Genomic DNA, 16,204 nt, shown 5'->3' with positions numbered 1-16,204 from the left:
TAATGTAGTGTAGATGTAATATAATGCTTACCAATAGCCCTTTTTCCAATTTCCAGTCCTTTTCTGGATGGATGATATGAGTGCTCTTCTCCTTTGCTTTCATAGGGACCATTGTGTGGAATGTGGCAAGCTCCATCATTGTAAGACTACGGAGCCTTAAAACAAGGTTCTACAAGCTTACACTATGAAAGCAATTTCTGGTCCACACATATACCCCAATGCGAGCTGGAGAGTTGAAGTCACATGACTCAGAAGAGGACCAGATTAGCACTGGAAACTTGGGAACATGGCAGAATTTTAGTACAACAAGTTCAACACTACATTACAGATCTATTTAAAAAGGCTTTTGGTGTACAATTTTTTGTCGGAATTCCTCCTTTAAGTCCAGATTCATACGTGAAGGTTTTGAGCTCACTCCATACATCAGGATTCGAGGTATGACATGCATGTACATCACATGTCGGGAAAGGTTTAAGGAACAATGTGAATAAACAGCAAAGAAGGTGGCACACACACTGTACACACCATAAGCTACGTAGCTTTATTAATGTGTTACATATGGCAGTTTAAATGGGAGCACAGCTCTTTAATACTGCACATGTTCTGCTGCGCCATGAGTAACAGGTTCACAACCTCTTATTACAGCCCATTCCGGCCCTTCATCGTGCAAGTGCAGGGGATGTATCAGTGAGATCATCATGACAATCCTTAAGGGGCGGAAACAGATAGTCACCCATCACATATGTTTGACAAGGTAAATCACATTATCTAGTAGTGTTTGGCTAATAGCCATGGCTTTGTGAGCACCTTTCAATTTATGATTCACCGTGAACCCTTTGCTGAAGATTAACCCCATCATTATGCTGGCCCTAAAGAAACAACTATCTTTATATCTTTATTTTTTGTGTGTTCTAAGAACCATACCTTTTTAATTTGATATATCTACAGTTTCCATTGCCATACTTGCCATCAACATTATTCAATTCCCATTGCAAATTGCGTCTAGTAGCAAAATGTTTAAATTTTCTGCTGTTTGGAAAAAAGAAACAATAAGAACAATTTAAAGAGCTCAACAATTAAAGAAACGAAATATGAATTTGCCAAGTTTGATCTTTTTTTATTGTTTTCAAAAAATTCAATTTATTTGCATCAAATCACAATAATGCGAAGCCTCTAGTTCCCTGGTGAAGATAAGTGTAACACGCTCATAGACGCAAACACAATCTTAGTAATGTACAAGTGACCACAACATATATGGTTATGGCTAAACAACAGTTGCTAACTAGAGATGACCAACAGCCTGTTTATTAACACACTGCACGGACAGAATTTTCATACTTTTTAAAATGAAAAAAATTACAAAGTATACCTCTCAATCTTTTGTGATCATGGATACCATTCTTTCAATGCCTGTAAATCCAGGATAATGACTGAAATTTCTTGCATGGGGCAAACAAACTATCCACCTGCCTAAGCATGGGGTTTATGCCAAATCTGATTAGCCATGCATATTATAACTGATGCACATAGGGTCCTGAACTCAGATATCACATGACTATTATGTCTGGAGTTTGTTCTATTGCACATGCACGCCATTACACTTGAAGCCTAAGGCTATGTGCACACGCTGCGGTTTTTGCTGCGCTTCCGCTGTGGTTTTGGCCGCAGCAGAACTGCAGCGGTTCTGCAGACAGTGTACAGTAGCATGTTATCCTATGGGATTTACAATTTTCTGTGCACATGCTGCGGCTTTTTAACTGCGGAAAAGCTGCGATTTTGAATCCGCAGAAAGAAATGACATGTCAATTCTTTTCTACGGATTCTGCTGCGGTTTACCATCTCCTCCATTGTAGAGATGATAAACCGCAGGGAAAACCGCAGGCCAATCCGCAGGTAAAACCGCAGGTCATTTTACCTGTGGTTTTACCTGCGGTTCCGCAGATAAAAAATCCTCAGACCAATCCGCACCGTGTGCACATAGCCTTATGTTGCAAAATGAACAGGCGATCAATTAACATATGAGTAAGTATCCTGATGCTCATGCGTCGGCATACATAACATGTGAGGTACCGCTGTCATTTTAGCTGTATTTGTTATGCCCTATGTTTTCACCTATGTTTGATTTTATTGTATGTCTTTCATTGGCTATTTGCACTTTAAATAGCTGGTCTATCACCAACCACCCCTGACAAAGTATTTGTGAAACGCACGCCGGGGATTTGGTGGATGAGTATTTACACTAGTTATTACACTGTATATCTCATACTGCTATGTGTATCTGTAGGATGTACTGCATATAACTCTTCTATGTCCACTTGCATATGGTCATAGTCATTGGATGACTATATGTTAGGATTATTCTTATATACTATATACCTTACCTATTTAATCTATCATATACATATGTCATATATCTATGATTGAGAATCTTTAAATTACTGGTGAGCACTGCCATTGAGCTTCCAGTGACAATATGCACTAATGATATCCACATGCGCTGCAGGGAAACATACCCTGATCTTCAGGTGCCCACCCTAAATACAACAGCACTAAACGTCCATACAAGAGAAGAAAGGGTGGCACACACCAGAATTAAAATTCGACCTTTATTAGTCACCTTTAAAACATCTTCAGCAGGGAGTGGAATAGTGGAGTGTGAGAACAACGGCCGTTTTGCGCAACTGCGCTTCTACGGGTCGCTAGGGAAAGAGGAGGAGGAGGGAACCTAAATACCTGACCTAGGTTCAGTCCCTCCCCCATCTCGCACCCCAATACAGAGAAATCACAAAAACTAATCATTAATGTTAAACAACAGTGAAAAACATATTAACAATCCTACCTACCTGTTGGTGGGTGCAAGTGCAACAATTGTAGTTAGTCAGTCTGCATGCTGCTAGCTTGTCATCAGGTCCCTGTAAAAGGCCAGTTAAACCTGGACCACTACCAGTTCTGCTTTCCAGTATCCATCGTGTCCAAGACAATCCTTAAACTGCTCTGGCAGTACCTGAACCTGAAACCGCTTTGGCAGTACCTGAACCTGAAACTACTCTGGCGGTACCTGAACCCGAAACTGCACCTGCAGTACTAGAATACTGAAACACTCTGACGATATCTGTGCCTGAAACTCACGCTGCCAGTTCTGATTCCATAGTCTGCCCCGTCTAAACAAGCATTTATGTCAGTACCATCTGTATTCGGTCCTGCCTTGGACTCTTAATCCGTTTCTGCTGTCCTGACCTTTGGAGTAGCACCTAGCGTCCACCTGGGCTAAAGTCTAACCTCACCATCAGATGCTCAAGTGAAAACTCAGGTGGACGCTTAGTCACATCCCTCCAGGTTCTCCCCTTTGTAAAAAAAAAAAAAAAAAAAGAGAGATTTTCCCTAAAGAAAATTATATTAGCCACAATCTTTGCACAGGATTTTTTGTAACTTGGCAAGCAGAGTTCTACATGGGTGGTCCATTGAATAGATGTCACCCAAAAGCTTACAACAATAATGAAGAAAAGGCTGCCACCTAAACAAAATTGATAGTCTTAGAAGCCAAACAATTCAAGATTTTTTTTCCCTTTTTGACCATTCCTGTGTGAGGGGAGCCAGGGTCATACTCATGGCTGTCATAGATTGCTCAAATGCTCCCTGGTTTCCAGCCACATGCATCCAATCTCCCCTTTGCCGTATACTGTATCTTTTATAACGCCTTCTGCACCATCAGGGTCACGTCTGGTCTGCCAAAGTTCTGCTGCTGGTGTTGTTATACAAAAAGAGACAGAGTCCAGTTCCAACTAAGCATAAAAGAATTTACTTGCATCTGTACGCAGTATGTCCATTTCAGTTACAGTCATGTTATAAGATTCCACACAGTATGCATCCTTCGATTTCCCTGTGTCTTCCCTCTTTCGCCCCAGGGTGACCCGGGATGTACCTACCTGTCTGGTACTGCAGCATCTCTCTTGTCCAGTTTCACTAACTTTAGGAGTTCCCCAGTCCGTTTCGCCCCGGACATAAGGGCATCAGCCCATGTAGTTAGCCCGTGCACTCCATGGCCCCCGCAATCCAAGCGGCCTGCCCGGGGGATGGAAAAGGGCCCTCTGTCTCCTGATGAAAATGTGACTGGCCAAGGGACGGGGTGTCGCTACGCATAGGCCTAGGTGCAGTCCAGCTTTCCGGGGTCAGGGGCTGAGGAACACTCACTGCTCCCTGCACAGGCATTCTGGCTGCGTCCGTCGGATCCCTCCGCTGCTGAAGCTGCGCACTCCGGCCCGTACTCCATTTCCAGCTTGGGCTCCTCCAGGGTGGTCGCTGCTTCCGGTTCTCCGGCCTCCAACTCCCGACGCTGAGGTTCCGGCTCCCGATGATGGTGTTCTGGCTGCGGCAGTCACCAGCATCGCTCGCTCCTCTGAAGGTCCAGGTAAATGGTGAGTCCAAAGCTTATTGGCGACTCCCCTCTGTCGTCCAGGTTGGGCCTTCTCCTCTTCTTGCCCCCACTGCCATTTGACATGGCCTACACCCCTGCAGTGAAGGGTGCATGAATGGTCCATCGCTGCCGGTGCCGTGTCTTGTAATGGCGCTGTGCAGCTGCACAAGGGGTTTTCTTCTAGGCCTCACCTGTTCCAAGGTGGGGTTGCTTCCGACCACTCCACACATTTCTCTGCATTCTGTTGTGAGGGGCGAGGTCTTCTTATTCTCAAATGTGCCCACCATGGGTGGGCCAGGGGATGCCACCCCATGGATTTTCGCACCATCTCTGAGTCAGTACACCCACGAGACGCAGGAGCAAAGTAGTTGTTCTCCATTTTGGCGCCAGTTTCCGCCATCTTTAAGGTTGCCATCTTGTTCATGAACAAAGTGTCAGTAGTATCCAGGATTTCAGTCATATCCAATATATTAGTCACATCCAGGGTATCAGTATCTTCATTTTTCACAGTATCCCCACGTTGCAAGGTTGCAGGATCCTGCCGCACTACGCCAAGTGTGAGGGGATCAAGGGCCGTAGTCATGGCTGTCATAGATTGCTCAAACGTGCCCTGGTCTCCCGCCACATGCATCCAATGTCCCCTTTGCGGCATACCTTTTGTTACGTCTGGTCTGCCAAAGTTCTGCTGCTGGCATTGTTATACAAAAAGAGACAGAGTCCAGTTCCAACTCAACATAAAAGAATTCACTTACATTTGTATGCAATATGTCCATTGCAGTTACAGCCATATTATAAGGTTCCACACAGTATGCATCCTTTGCTGGTGTTATTCGCAATGTAAGAATTGTTCAAGTGCCCATATACTCGTCTAGTAATGTGCAAAACCAAGTTCCAGCAGGTATATTTTTGGAAAAAATGTTGCATGATCAAATGGAAGATGTAATCAGTGTAATGAGCATGTGTTACTTTGCCTAACTGCATGGCAGTCAAAAGTTTCTGGCATTGATGCTTATTAGATATATGGTTGTAGTTGACTAGGAGTCATACTGCGTGATACTTGACACAATCTACTGCACTATTGCTGGTGATGACAGGAAAATGTCCATTGAGGAGGATGGGGAGGAAGTACCTAAGTTTAGCCTGGTGTAGAAATATCACCATCAATTAATAAATGGCTCACTTTTGGTTGCTCATCGCCGTCTTGTAAAACAGTGACTCAATGGGCCTTAAAAAATATGCAAAGTCCCTGGCCATAATTGCTGATGTCGATAGTCAAGTGCAACTTGCAGCACAACGTCACAGGAGGGACCTCAGTATCAGCCACATGAAGTATAAAGATGACATCTTTGCTGAATAAATAATGGCAGCTTGGTGTCTTCCATAAAGACTGAGCACATGTAAGGAGGAAGACTGGGCCACGAGTTCCTATTCCGCCGGGTCCGGAAACTTGTTGAGCGCTCCGTACCTGTTGGGACAGTGCACAGGCAAAGTAGAGAAGGTCGAGTACCAGATGCATACCTGTGGCCCTCCCTGCCAGTGAAGGCTTTCCCCTCTCCTCATGCACTCAGGACAGAGCTGCGGCCTTGTCTGTTTCAACCGTAGCAGCTTATGGACTAGGGGCTCAGCGGAAGGTACCGGAGACTGACCGCTACCGTCATAAGACAGACCACCGTGTGAAGGATTCCCTTTTGGACATTGTTCCAGTCGTTGTTGACGCTGCAACTCCCTGCGGGATCGTCTGCCGTGGAGGAGCACCAAGCACACGATAAGTTCTTCTAAAAAGACTGTGCTCATTCTGCACTTATTGTTCTTTACATTTTTCCCTTAACCATTTGTCTCCTTGCGTGGAGTTAACCCCTTGTTCAATTAAACTGTTCAATTTGTTAACCCTTGCTATGCCTTCTGTCAATGCATCCTGTAACCTTTTTACACTTGGAGTAGTCAGCAGGATGCAGTCCACAGGCACTGAAGTGACAGACCAAGCAGCCGGGGGTGTCCCAAGGTCAAGTTTACAGAGAGCAATTTTCTGTTATGGGACTGGACGGAGCGGGTTAAGACTATGTTGAGAATGCACCCCATGACCCCCGCGATGCAGGCGGAGAGTGCTATGATGGACGGAGGGGCTAGGTGTTCCATCAGGTTCTGGTCACCGCACGAGCGATACACTTTCACCAAGGTCTTACAAATCCCAGAAGAGATGCACGGTGACTTCACGGACGTTAGTGAATTGCGATTGAGCTTGTTTAGCCGCGTCCAAAGGGAGGGGGAGTCTGTGACTCAATATATTAATGCGCTGCAGGAGATTCATGCTGCGGTAGCTAAGCTGGACAACGTGGACATAGGGCCTCCTGATGTCATCCTGAGAGACCAGTTAGTGGTAGGCTTCAGGGATGCGCTGCTTAAACAGGCCCTGCGGGAGCGCTTGCGAGTTAATCCGCTCATGACTTTTTTGGAAGTTGGGGTAGAAGCATGCACGCGTGAGCAGGAGCAGGGGATGACAGCCTTGGTGGGGAAGGTCCAGAGTGGGGAGGTATCTGTTTCGCCCGCAGACGAACAGGTTGGGTGAGAGAAATCCGGAAGGAAAACCAGGACATGCGGGAAGAGTGGTCCAGCTTAAAAAAGAAGCCTCAAGTAATCCTCAACCCCTCCAGAGGCAGAACCGACCCCGAACCTCACCAAGAAACAAGACAATCCTGCGCAGAGAGATGGCCGATTTGTTTGCGGTGCGGAGCCACTGGACTTTATGCTCGAGGATGTGCACAACGGGGCAGACCACTTGCCCGTCGGCCGTTAAACTACTGGGCTCCATGGCTGGGGGGCATAGTCTGGAGTCTCAGCAGCCAAGAAGGAAGTCCCACAAGTCTGGTTTTTCTGAGTCCTCTTGTATGGTCCGAAATGGATGGCCGAGCCGTCAGCTGTCTAGTCGATGCCTGAGACTTATTTCAGATATCATTTTCCAGAGGCGATATGACCTGAATGGAGCCCAGTGATCAAGCTAACGGTGGCCAATCAGTAGCCCATCCTGGTCGTAGGGGTGGTCTGGATGCAAATCACTGTGTGCGGCAAATATGTGGGCCAGAAAGAAGTCGTGTTAACCGCCGGGGACCCTGGCAATGGCCCCACTGTAACTTTAGGAATGAACGTATTAAAGGAACTCGGGAACATCCTGGTAAGTGAGTTGCCAGATGTGCTTCTAAATCAATGGAGCCCTCGCATCCCTCAGAGAAAAGTGTTCCAACAATTGATACTGGTGGCCCAGGACCAAGAAACGTCAAGTGAAGGAAAAATCTTGGGGAAGGTGATAGTTCCAGCCGCTGCCAAACTCGTTTTACCACCAGGTCAGACTGTGCTCACTCTGCCCGTACGAGCCTGCACGCCTCTTGAAGGGGTAGAAGTCCAGATAGAGCCAGCTGTAATGGATCAACTACCTCCAGGGCTCCTCATGCACGGACATTAACCACCGTTCACGATGATAATGTACTGGTGCGGTGTGTCAACCTAGGAGAGGACAATCTCATGCTTCCACCCAAAATTGAAGTAGCATAGATAATGGGTATGCAGGAAAAACTGATGCAACCAGAGGCCGTGCAGTTGGGGGTGAAACAAGGAGATCCCTGGACAGTGGCCATTACCGTGTCCTCAGAGCCACCACCTAACAATCTAAAGTAAGGGCATCGGATCCTGGAGGAGATGTGAGCTGAGCTAACGGAACTCTCACAATAACAGGTACAGGTACAAGTGGAAGCGGTGCTGTAGCGCTACCAGGATATGTTTGCTCGTCATGAAGATGACTTCGGGTGCACCACAGCCATCACCCACGAGTTTCCCACAGGAAGCACTGCACCCATTTGGGAGCGATATTGACAAATCCCACCGCAAATGTATCAAGAGGTGAAAGAGATGTTGACGCATATGCTGCAGAGTGAAGTCATCCGAGACAGCCAAAGTCCGTGGGCTGCTTCCATCATCTTAGTGTGGAAAAAAGACAAAACCCTACACTTCTGTGTTGACTACTGGAAATTGAATGCCTGCACCATGCGAGACTCTTACCCACTACTGAGAATTGAGGAGTCGTTGTCCACTCTGGGAAAAGCAAAGTACTTCTCGTCGTTGAAACTGGCATGTGGAAATTGGCAAGTGCCCATGGCTGAGCATGACTGGACGAAGACAGCATTCATACTGCCCATGGGACTGTTCGAATTCAACAGGCATTACCAACGCGCCTGGAACCTTTCAACGATTGATGGAGAGATGTCTGGGAGACTTGAACTTTGAAGCTACCCTCATTTACTTGGATGACATCATCGTCTATGCAGCCACCTTTGAGGAGCATTGCCAACAGCTGGAGCAGGTGTTGAGTCGGCTGCAGAAGCACAGCCTGAAAGTTAAACCCCGAAATTGCCACCTTTTCCGCAAGCAAATTGAATATCTAGGACATGTTGTATCCACAGAAAAGGGTGAGACTGGAGCGTGAGAAGATAGCGGCAGTACAAGACTGGCCTACTCCGAAGACAGTGAAGGATGTGCGGGAATTTCTGGGAAATTCAGAGACTGTTAATTTCTGGGCCTACCGGATACTATCGACGGTTTGTGAAAAATTCTCAACTCACTGCTGGAGGTGTTAAAGGGAGTACTATATGGTGCGAAGAATTGGACCATTCATTAGGGAGATAGCCAAGAAGAGGCCTTCTGAGCCCTGAAGATGGACTTCACTGAAGCACCCATATTGGCCTATGCAGACTTCTCTCAACCTTTCATTCTTCACACTGATGGAAGCCTACAGGGACTAGAGGCCGTATTGTCACAAATGCAGGACAGAAAAGAGCGAGTAACTGGGTAAGCTAGCCGGTCCCTCCATGACTCAGAGCAGTACCCAGATAATTACAGTTCTTTCAAGCTGGAATTGCTGGCGCTATTGTGGGCGATGACAGATAAGTTCGCTGAATATCTGTCTGGGTCCGAAGTCTTGGTGTGTACTGACAACAACCCTCTGGCCCACCTAGAAAATGCAAAACTAGGGGCTTTAGAGCAGAGATGGGTAGCTCGTATGGCGAAATACCGATATAAGATTGCATATTGCAAAGGAGCTGAAAACACATATGCCGATGCCCTGTCCAGATTGACACGACTCAGAACCGATCGGGATGAAGAATTAGAGGCAGAAGAGATCCCGGGGTTTCGGAACCATGCCAGGACATTGGCGACGAAGCAGGGACAGATTGGAGAGGTGTCGGGAGAACTCATGCTGGGATGGCTTTGTGATGATTGGGTGAGGCTTCAGCAAGAGGATAGAGAACTCGCCCAGCCGAGGAAGTGGGTGGGTTTGAATTGACTCCCCAGCCGAAGTAAGAGAGATGCTCTGTCCCCAGGATCCTGTCATGTCGGACGCTGTTCACACCACAGCGTCCGGCAGGCAGCGGTAGTTCCATCTCCGTCCACTATAGCCTCAGTGGCGCCGGCTTGATTTTACTCAGGTTATCTGGGGTTAATCTAGCTGGAAATCAGGTGGGATGTTTGGTCACGCCCACGGTCTTTAAATAGTCGTGCTGGCCTGTGGGCGTCGCCGATTATAGCTTGTGTTTTGTGCCAAGTGGTTCCGGTCTGGAGTGGAGGTGTTGGAGAGAGAAATTCATAGCTGGTGTCGTATGATCCGTTGTTACCTTTTCGTCTTCCTATATTTGTGCTTTGTTTTGCCCTGTTCACATTATAGTATTGTCCTGTGTGGTTGCGGCGCGGTGTGGTTTGAGTTCTCCCTGTCTGTCATTACTGTGTGGGTTTTGGTGGTGTGTCTCCTCACTGGGTGGAGGGTGGAGGGTTCAGCTTAGGGCTGAGCAGGAGATAAGGAGAGGCTGGAGGCTCAGGCATTTGCACCTTTAGCAAAAACCCTGGGTTGAGGGTCAGACAGGGTTTTCCCTAGTTTGAGGGACTCCGCAGGGGCCCGGGTTTTGTCAGCCTCCTTCGACCTAAGCCTCGCATAACATTATAATCGGCCCAACATTTTTCCATGGATTCCATGACTTCCATAAACCGCCAGTTGGCGGCGCTGTCCGTACAGGTCACCGAGTTGAAGGGGGCAGTTCAGCAGCAGGGCCTGGTTGTAGCTAATGTGCAGGCGGCTTCTGCTGGTGCAGGTGCAGAGCCTAAGATTCCGCTGCCTGAACGATTTTCTGGGGAACGCAGCAAATTTGTCATCTTTCGGGAGGCCTGCAAGTTATACTTTCGCATGCGCCCGGTCTCCTCAGGTAATGAGGCTCAGCGGGTGGGTCTGGTGTTATCATTACTGAGTGGGGACCCCCAAGCATGGGCGTTTTCCTTACCAGCCGACTCTGCTACATTTCATTCGGTTGAGAATGTTTTTTCAGCACTCGGGCTCATTTATGATGACCCCGACAGATTGGCTTTAGCAGAATATAAGATCCGCGCCCTCCGTCAGGGGGAACGTATGGCGGAAGACTATTGTTCAGAATTTCGCCGTTGGGCAGTAGACACACAGTGGAACGACCCAGCGCTGCGGAGTCAGTTTATTCATGGGGTCTCAGAAAGAGTTAACAGGCCCTCCTGATGTATGAGACTCCTGCTTCGTTAGAATCTGCCATGAGTTTGGTTATCCGTATTGATCGCCGTTTGCGTCAAGGGGCGCAGGAGACGCTGCCTCTGGGGGAAAGCAGGGGTGCCAGTGTGGTTGCTGCAGGTGAGCCCACGGAACCTATGCAAATCGCTGGGGTATCACATGTGCAGCGTCGCGTTCCTGGGTTCAGGAAGCATGGAGCATGTTTTTACTGTGGTAAAAGAGATCATTATGTAAATGCTTGTCCTGTGCTACCAAAGAAAGTCGCACCGGCGGAAAACTGGTAAGCTCAGAGGGTATGGAGGAGGCCCAACTGAGCGTATGCATATCCTCCATGATGGTATCTCAATGTATGCTCCCTGCCAGGGTTATTATTGCAGGCAGAGAGCTACCAATATCAGTGTTTGTGGATAGCGGTTCAGCCACCAATCTCATGGATGAGGAGTTTGCACGCATGGCAGGTTTCAAGATCGAAAAACTCCCTCATCCTATTCGCGTGGTTACCATTAATGCCGCTCCCCTCCCACAGGGGGAGATTACTGAGTTTGTAGCTGAGGTTAAACTCCACATTGGGGTCCTACATTCTGAGTGGGTTACATGTAAGGTACTCAATAATCTCCCAGCACAAATAGTCCTGGGTTTCCCATGGTTGTCTAAGCACAACCCGGTGATTGACTGGAGAACCCAGGACATAGTCCAGTGGAGCAGTTTCTGCCAGGAAAATTGCTTGGCCACATGTGTGTCCGCCGTGAAGTCCAGCCTTCCGGAGGCATTGCTGGATTTTGCGGACGTATTCTCTGAGAGGGGTTGCTCAGAACTACCTCCACATCGAGCCTATGACTGTCAAATTAGGTTAAAACCCGGGGCTAAATTGCCTAAGGCGAGGATGTTTAGTATTTCTGGTCCGGAGAGACAAGCTCTTAAGGACTACATTGCGGAGAGTTTAAGTAAAGGGCACATCCGGCCTTCATCCTCACCTGTAGCAGCGGGGTTTTTCTTTATTAAGAAGAAAGATGGGGGGTTACGCCCGTGTCTGGATTTCCGGGAGTTAAACCAGATTACGGTCCGTGATCCCTACCCGATGCCTCTGATCCCTGATTTGTTCAACCAGGTGGCTGGTGTGAAGTGGTTTTCCAAACTTGACCTCAGGGGGGCATATAACCTCATAAGGGTCCGTCAGGGGGATGAGTGGAAGACGGCATTTAATACCCCTGAGGGTCATTTTGAAAGCCTAGTTATGCCATTTGGGTTGACAACCGCGCCTGCTGTGTTCCAACATTTCATAAATGATGTATTTGCTCATTTGCTGGGGAAATTTGTGATTGTGTACCTGGATGATATCCTTATTTATTCGAGCGACCAGGACACTCATTTAGAGCATGTCAGGCAGGTGTTACAGCTGCTCCGTGAGAATAAGCTCTATGCTAAGCTTGAAAAATGCGTGTTTTTTGTTCAAGAGTTGCCTTTTTTGGGATATATTGTGTCCGCCGCAGGGTTTAAAATGGATGCCGCGAAGGTGCAAGCGGTGCTGCGATGGGAACGGCCTGGTAATCTAAAGGCGCTCCAGCGGTTCCTTGGGTTTGCCAACTATTATAGGAAGTTTATTAAGAATTTCTCTACTATAGCCAAACCGCTCACGGACATGACGAAAAAAGGTACCAATCTCGCTATCTGGTCTGAGGATGCGGTGCGTGCATTTGAGCTTCTGAAGAACCGTTTTGCTTCAGCCCCCATTCTGGTGCAACCGGACGTATCTAAACCTTTTACGGTGGAGGTCGATGCGTCTGAGGTGGGAGTGGGGGCAGTACTGTCACAGGGCTCGTCCTTGAGCAATTTGCGTCCATGCGCCTACTTCTCCAAGAAGCTGTCGCCGGCCGAACGGAATTACGACATCGGCAACAGGGAGTTGTTGGCCATCAAATTGGCTTTTGAGGAATGGCGACACTTCTTGGAGGGGGCAGCTCACCAGGTCACAGTCATCACCGACCATAAAAACCTGCTCTATCTGGAGTCGGCCAAGCGTCTGTCTCCCAGGCAGGCTCGCTGGGCATTGTTCTTTACACGTTTTAACTTTCTGGTGACTTACCGTCCTGGGGCGAAAAACACCAAGGCGGATGCCTTGTCCAGGTGTTTTCCGGGGGGAGAACCTCGGGAAGAGCCGGTACCCATCCTCCAGGAAGGTGTAGTGGTTTCGGCTCTCACGACTGAGGTAGAGGCGGAGATTGCCGAGGCCCAGGAGGAGGTACCACCAGGACTTCCCGCTAATAAGTCGTTCGTACCCCTTCATCTTCGTCTTAAAGTGTTGGGGGAACACCACGACTCGGTCCTGGCCGGTCATCCAGGGGTTAGGGGCACCTTGGAACTGGTATCGCGCCGCTTCTGGTGGCCAAAAATCCGGCAGGATGTGGTTTCCTACGTGACAGCTTGCATCACGTGCGCCAGGGCCAAGTCGCCCAGAACCCGTCCTGCTGGCACTCTACAGCCTCTGGGGATACCTAGTAGGCCATGGACAGAAATCTCCATGGACTTTATCACAGACTTGCCTGCCTCGGCGGGGAACACGGTCATCCTGGTGGTGGTTGATCGATTTTCGAAGATGGCGCATTTTGTGTCGTTGCCTTCCTTGCCCAACGCGAAGACGTTGGCTCAGGTCTTTGTGCAGGAGGTGGTCAGACTGCACGGAGTTCCGTCGGACATAGTGTCTGATAGGGGTACCCAGTTTGTGGCAAAGTTTTGGAAAGCTTTTTGCTCACGATTGGGGATCAAGTTGTCTCATTCGTCGGCATTTCATCCGCAGTCAAATGGTCAAACTGAGCGCATGAACCAAAATCTGGAGCAGTATTTGCGATGTTTTGTGTCTGACAACCAAGAGGAGTGGTCGACGTTCCTTCCCTTGGCCGAGTTCGCATTAAATAATCACCGCCAAGAATCATCGGGAGAGTCTCCGTTCTTTTGTGTTTATGGGCACCATCCTCAATTTTGTACCTTGCATCAGGGGGGCTCTGGGGGCGTCCCAGAGGAGGACCGGTTAGGAGTTCAACTATCATCGGTCTGGAGGAGTGTGAAACAGCGATTGCTGAGCATGAGTGCAAGATACAAACGTGTGGCTGACTCTAGACGCGTGCCAGGTCCGGACCTGTGTGTGGGTGATTGGGTGTGGTTAGCTACTAAAAACATAAAACTCAAAATTCCATCATTGAAATTGGGTCCAAGGTTTATTGGCCCTTTTAAGGTTGCTGCCATCATAAACCCGGTTGCTTTTCGGTTGGAGCTTCCTGCGGTATACAAGATACACAACGTGTTTCACAGGTCTTTATTGAAAAAGGTGGTAGGCTCTGTGGACACGACGCCGATGCCACCTCCAGTCATGGTGGATGGCAATTTAGAGTTTGAAGTCTCCAAAGTGGTGGACTCTCGAGTACTGCGCCGTACTCTTCAGTATTTGGTGCACTGGCGGGGGTATGGTCCGGAGGAGAGGTCTTGGGTTCCAGCCTCAGACATACATGCGGAGCGGCTGGTCAGTTCCTTTCACCGCCGTCATCCGGACAAGCCGGGTCCTATGAGTCTTGAGGGCCCTGGGGTCCCTCGTAGAAGACGGGGTACTGTCATGTCGGACGCTGTTCACACCACAGCGTCCGGCAGGCAGCGGTAGTTCCATCTCCGTCCACTATAGCCTCAGTGGCGCTGGCTTGATTTTACTCAGGTTATCTGGGGTTAATCTAGCTGGAAATCAGGTGGGATGTTTGGTCACGCCCACGGTCTTTAAATAGTCGTGCTGGCCTGTGGGCGTCGCCGATTATAGCTTGTGTTTTGTGCCAAGTGGTTCCGGTCTGGAGTGGAGGTGTTGGAGAGAGAAATTCATAGCTGGTGTCGTATGATCCGTTGTTACCTTTTCGTCTTCCTATATTTGTGCTTTGTTTTGCCCTGTTCACATTATAGTATTGTCCTGTGTGGTTGCGGCGCGGTGTGGTTTGAGTTCTCCCTGTCTGTCATTACTGTGTGGGTTTTGGTGGTGTGTCTCCTCACTGGGTGGAGGGTGGAGGGTTCAGCTTAGGGCTGAGCAGGAGATAAGGAGAGGCTGGAGGCTCAGGCATTTGCACCTTTAGCAAAAACCCTGGGTTGAGGGTCAGACAGGGTTTTCCCTAGTTTGAGGGACTCCGCAGGGGCCCGGGTTTTGTCAGCCTCCTTCGACCTAAGCCTCGCATAACAGATCGCTGCAGATTCTGAGGCAGTGGGAGAGGCTCCAATTGGAAGGCAGCTTACTGTATTAGAATGTGCAGCTGGTACGAGAGTTAGGGGTTCCTTGGCAAATGGTACTCCTCGAAAAATTGCTCGGTGAGGTGTCCACAGAAGATCATGAGCGAGGGGCTCACTTCGGCCCGGAGAAGACGTACCAGTCACTACAGAAGTTGGTCTATCACCCCCAACTGAAGACTGCAGTAGATGAGGCTTGTCAGTGATGCAGGAACTATGACCTAGCTAAGCCTCGAGCAGAGGGCCCCTACGCAGACCATCGTAACTTCTGCTCCCCTAGAGGGGTTAGTGATTGACTACTTGACCGTGGGCCCAGCTCACCTCAGATATGAACATTGGTGATGACTGATCATTTTATCAAATTTGCTGTGGTGACTCTGACCCGAGATCAGACTGCCGATTCAGCGGCACAGGCTATTTGTTGAGACTTCATCCTGGTGTATGGTTGTCCAAAGAGAATTCATTCTGACCAAGGTGATTGTTTTCAAGGGCGAGTGATGGAAAAATTGCATCGTCTATATCAGATTAAGAAGTCCAGGAAGATGCCCTACCATCCACAAGGAAATGGGGCCTGTGAGTGTTTCAACCGGATACTGATTCAGATGTTGAGAACGTTGGCAGAAGACAGGAAAGTCCGCTGGCCTGAGTATGTAGCCGAATTAGTCTGGGTGTACAACCACTGGGTGCACAGCACAACTGGATACACACCATAGACCCTGATGTTTGGCCGAAATGGGCGAGAGATTACCGAGCTAGAATTGGATCCAGAGGAGGACTACCCATGGACGGGGTGTCCACCTGGGTCCGTGAACATCACCATCGTTTGCAGACCCTACATCCCAGGTGGTCATGATGGGTAAGAGCAGGAGTTAGCTCTATTTGTGCAGTTTTTGTCTCCCTTAAAGGGATATACACCACATTACTCAATTGGTGACTATTTCCCTCTGATGTGCTTGGTGTATATGGTA

At 48.6% G+C, this 16,204-nt stretch overlaps 1 protein-coding gene across 3 annotated transcripts in view; it reads right to left on the bottom strand.

Annotated features, from left to right (window-relative positions):
* FMN2 (formin 2) overlaps nucleotides 1-16,204 on the bottom strand; it is a 631,532-nt gene that overhangs the window by 443,009 nt on the left and 172,319 nt on the right. The window lies entirely within an intron of this gene.

This window comes from Dendrobates tinctorius, unplaced genomic scaffold (genome assembly GCF_039654945.1).
Source record: "Dendrobates tinctorius isolate UK_male_01 unplaced genomic scaffold, ASM3965494v1 ptg000293l, whole genome shotgun sequence".
Classification (NCBI taxonomy): Eukaryota; Metazoa; Chordata; class Amphibia; order Anura; family Dendrobatidae; genus Dendrobates; species Dendrobates tinctorius.
The sequence above is the reverse complement of the archived record's forward strand: the minus strand, read 5'-3'. Positions and strand labels throughout refer to the sequence as shown.